Source organism: Condylura cristata, unplaced genomic scaffold (assembly GCF_000260355.1).
Source record: "Condylura cristata isolate star-nosed mole 26May11 unplaced genomic scaffold, ConCri1.0 scaffold00012, whole genome shotgun sequence".
NCBI classification, from domain to species: Eukaryota; Metazoa; Chordata; class Mammalia; order Eulipotyphla; family Talpidae; genus Condylura; species Condylura cristata.
Window position 1 is genome coordinate 9,418,974 of NW_004567113.1, and position 5,326 is coordinate 9,424,299.

Below are 5,326 nucleotides of genomic sequence, written 5' to 3' on the forward strand. Positions count from 1 at the left end.
GGCAAGCGGGAATCGAACTCATGCGGAAGTGGCTTCAGCTTCTCGGTGCTGTGCTTTAACCCGCTGCGTCACCAGGGAGGGCCCAGCGTGCCTTTTAATTTGGGTATGTAAGATGTGAGCACAGTTTAAAAGATTACTGGTAATGTTGAAAAGAAAACTGAGAATATCTGACATACTTTAATTAGCAATAAGCGCGCCTCTGATAAACCTCATTTGCTGTGATGCTGCCAGTACACAAAACTATTTGAAATATTTTAAAAGGTTTCGGCTCGATCACTTGCAAATTTTATGACTTCCAATGAGCTTCAATTTCCTCGACTGTTTAGTGGACATAATACCATAACAATTGTTCAGGGGTAAAATGGGATCTTGAGTGCAAATCCTTTCAGCAGAGTGTCTGCCTCAAATCAGTTCCCTAAAAGTGTCAGCTTCCTTCTCCTTTCCATTTAAGGTATTATGCATATGAATATCAATAGATTTAGGTACTACAGAAACAATTATTTAATTTTACTTGACTTCAGCTTTCCCATTCTGAAATTATAATTTTGAACTACATCGACTACTGCCTTATCTGTTCTAAAACTACCTTTTTAATTAAAATGGTCATTATATACGGGCACCAGAAAGATTCTTATTGAAAATGTATTGTAGACCCTGCCTGGAGGCGCAGCAGGTTGAGGCACTGCACCGCAAAGCTAAGCCAAGCAGTGGCTGCTTCAGTGTGAGTTCGATCCCCTCCCCGGAGGTGACCCACATGGCACAGCAGACCTCTCCTGTCTCCCCTGTTTCTCTCCTCCGCAGTGTATTTCGTGAATCTGCCTGTCCTGCTCCCCACTCTGTCTCTGGTGAATCCTCTCACTGCCCCTGCACCTCTGGCTTGTACCCCATTTCTGTATGCACAAATAAAATCTTTAAAAGAAAATATTTTGTAAATCTCAATGACAGATCTCTTTAATTATATATTGTTTTGTTATATATTGTTATTTAATTATATATTGTTTCAATTATATATTGTTTAATTATATATTGTTTAAATTAGATGAAATTATAAGAAATAATACAGAGGAATTCTAAGTGCCTGACAGTGAGAAATATATACTTGTGCTTTGTCCCCAATTTCTGGCATCTGTCTCCTAAAGCATAGAATTTCCTGTGTGATGGTTACCTTGTGTGTGCTGAAATGGCTGATGTCTGGGAGCTCCTAGGCAGCTGAGAGTGGGTGTTGATCACCAGAAAGACCAAGGCCCGAGGACAGAATTGAAGCTTTCAACCCTTCCCCTAACTGGGCTGTAGGTAAGTGGGCCCCAGGTCCCTCCAAGGAAGGATAAGTTTATGTTCACTCATGCAAAACACATTAAGAGATTGCACCGTGCGTACAAAGTCAATTACTTCTATGTAAATTTTAAACTGTCAAAGTTAGAAAACATAAATCAGTATCTCAGCAATGCATATATTCAAGGAAGATGTATTTCACACAAACAAGGCTACTTCCTGGACCTCTTCCTGCATGGTATTCTCTCACTGATAACAAAGGCTGTGTTCTCTGTCAAAGAGGTGAAGTGGGTGACAGTCCCTTCAAGACAATGTGGGTTAGACTTGGTAGGCCTGGGTCGCACTTGGAGTACTGCACAGTGCTCAGTCATAAGGGAGATCAATGGCTTGGGTGGTTGCTACATTTGAAGAGCAGAAAGTGATTCCACTGTCACCCTCCAAATTTGAAGATATATGGAAGTTAATGTCATCAACATGCCCAAGTGCAAATCAGAAAAGGATTGATTCATTATTCAGAAATGTTAGTGCTATTTTCAGCAAAAAGCTATCTTTCTTTAGTAACTAAACCATGACAGAGAATAAAAATTGCAAGCAGACATGAGATCATAGTACATGCTTTTACTTAATCAGCATAATGTAAAAATCACAATTCTGAAATGACCAATACATACAGTTGTGCATAATATTTTACATTGTAATGGAAAATGTCAAAATGTAGTCAGTTTTGAATAAATTAGTCAATATAATTGAATAGGATTTGGCCACTTTGCTACCAGGTAAATCTAAAAGTTATGTGACTCAATGAAAGTTAAAGTCAATGTCTTGGGCCCTTCCTGGTGGCACAATGGGTTAAAGCACAGCACTGCAAAGCTGGCTGCAGCTGCCTCAACATGAGTTCGATCCCTGGCCAGAGAGGTGATTCACAGGGTACAGCAGACCGATCCTGTCTCACCCACTGATCACCTCAGCAGTGTACTTCGAATCCTCTCACCACCCGTGTGCTATGGCCTATGCCCCAGTTCTGCACATATAAATAAATAAATCTTTTTTAAAAAAAATCATGTCTTGTCTTTCCTTTTTCCCAGCAATGTGGCTGAAGTTGTGAGTGCAGTCAATGGGTCACCATGAGGAGGCACAGGCCAGCAGGTCTGTTGGTGAAGGACTGGCAAAGGAGTAGGGATAGGTGGCAAGAGGAGGAAATGACTAGTGTGGCTGAGGAGTCATTACATTGACCAAGCAAGTAAATAAAGTGGGAGAAATAAGATCCAAGTTTCTTACTGCTAGAAATGGCATTTAAACTATGGAGAATGACCAGACTTAGAAAGAGCCTGGAAACGGTGCATTAGAATCAGAGTAACATTGTAAAAACAGGACTTAATAATAAATATATACAAAGAGAATAGTTATAAGAGAATATGCACATACTTAGGATCCTAGCTCTGTTATCAGGAAAGCCTAGAAGCAATGACATCCTGTCGTAATGAGTACACCAAACTTGGGCTTCTTTTTTTAAAAAGATTTATTTATTTATGCATACAAGAACTGGGGTAAAGACCAGAGGTGTGTGTTGCGGGGACTGAAAGGATACACCAGAGACGGAGTAGGGGACAGAACAGGTGGATCTACTGAAATACACTGCTGAGGGGAGCAGTGAGCAGGTCAGGAGAGATCTACTGTGCCATGTGGGTCACCTCCCTGGCCAGGGATCAAACTCGTGCTGCAGTGGCTTCAGCTAGCTTCACAGTGCTGCACGTTAACTCCTTGAGCCACCAGCGAGAGTCCCAGGCCTTGATTTCTTAGTACCATTCTCCTCTTCAAGAAATTAGAAATGGTTGATTTTAAAACTGAGACAAATAAAATACAACACAAGTCAGGAATACCTTTTTATTTCATAATGTAAACCTTCAAAGAAAGATGGGGATATGCAAAGGTGTATAGAAGCCAGCATGAAGGGGCTCCATTGGCCAATATAAGGCCAACTTGAATTTCAAAATAAATAGTGGTCATAACAAATTACAACCCATAATAAAATAGGCATCCATGAATACATACAGAAAAGTAAAGAAATAAGTAAATAATGTGGAAAAGGTTTTCCTTACAAAATATGAACTTCTACATGGGAAAAGAGAGAATAACATCTGCAGTCATTGTAAAAGCAGTTGACAGAATCTTTCATTGGATACTGAAACAGGTGGACAGAAGTTGAACAACAAAGAGGATATTGGCAAAATATCAAATAGTTTCTATCATATATAGCTCAAATACTATGTTTCAATTGAAGTGGAGAAAACCTGTGACTCTAAAGTGGAGAAATGTAATAGGAGAAACATGTCAGATCCAGGATAAAACCAGCAGCGACAGGAGGGGTTGACATGGTATCCCCTGATAGGAAGCAAATTGTCATTTCAGTTGTATCCCTCAAACAATGTGTGACCCAGATCTGATCATGAACATTGAGGTTGCCCCTGTGGGGATCATCCTATGGGAATATGAGCCTCTACTCTTCCAAAATGTCAAGCACATGAAAGACAAATAAGAGTAGACAAATTATGATTAAAATCATAATTGAGAAAATCAGTCTTTAAGACTTTTAGTATTTCCCTTATGATTAGTGATATTGAGCATTTTTTATACACCCAAGGCCAACCAAAACAAGACTCTTGAGTTCTGTTGATTATAAAAACTGCCAACCTAAAAAAAATTGTAATAAAAAATATAGGAAAGATACCACTTTAACAAGAAGATAGGATGGATTTCTTAAACAAGACACAGAAGTGCTAACTTACAATGAAAAATATTGCTGTCATATTAGACATAGGAACTTCTATTACTTATCATATCAGCAAGGAATAAAAAGGACAGTCTTGGCCCTCCCTGATGGCGCAGAGGGTTAATGCAGCACTAAGAACCTAAAGCCGTCATGAGTTCGATCTCTGCCCAGGGAGGTGATCACATGGCATGGCAGACTTCTCCTGGCCCACCTGACGCTCCCTTCAGCAGTGTGCCTCAATCTGCCTGTTCTTCTCCCCACTGTCTCTGGTGAAGCCTCTTGCCGCCCCTGCACCTCTGCCTGTACCCCAGTTCTGTATGTCCAAATAAATAATAAAAAAAAATTTTTAAAAGACAGTCTTAAACTGAGAGATAATGTTTGCAATACACATCACCACAAAGTATTAACATACAGATTATATACAGAATATAAATGAATCAACACCAAAAATAAATAAATAAATAAAAAGTACCAAGTGAACATTTCACAAGAAAGGAAACACGGACTAATAAACATATCTAAAAAAATGGTCAACTTAGGAAACCAAGGAAGCACAAATTATATGTCACTTTGTGTACACACACATGCTTACATGTTAAACAGTGGGACAATTGCAAGCATTGGTAAGGATGTGAAGCATTAGAAATTGTCATCACACACAAACAAATACACACAGAGCACTTGTTCCAAGTTGAAATTACTGTAGCTTCCAAGGCAAGCAAAAGCAACACATTTTCAGGATAGGATCCTGAACCAAAAAAAGTAAGAGAGACACTCTAGGACATTTGACCATTTTGAGGGGGGCCTTTGGATTAAATGTTTCAGTTGTCCCAGTGCTTACATGCTTGTTTATTTGGTGAGCCTCTGACTGTTTTTATAACTGTGCTACTACTTTTAGAAAATACAAACTGAATATGTAGAGGGCATGGGACATCACTGTTGTAACTTTAGTTTCCAAATTTCAGTGATAGATTAATGATAAACTGTGAGTAGTACAGACATTGCGATAGACTATTACCATTCCCGGAATCTAGGTGAAATGGATGCGGAAGTTCTTATATTATCTACCAACTTTCCTATAAAATGGAAATTATTTCTTAACAGATTGTCTTAAAAGTGCTTTCATTACGGCCCTCCCTGGTGGCGCAGCGGGTTAAAGCACAGCACTGAGAAGCTAAAGCCACTTCCCCGTGAGTTCGATCCCTGCCTGCCCCGGAGGCGACCACATGGCGTGGCAGACCTCTCCTGACCCGCCCGCTGCTCCCCTCAGCAGTGTACTTCGTC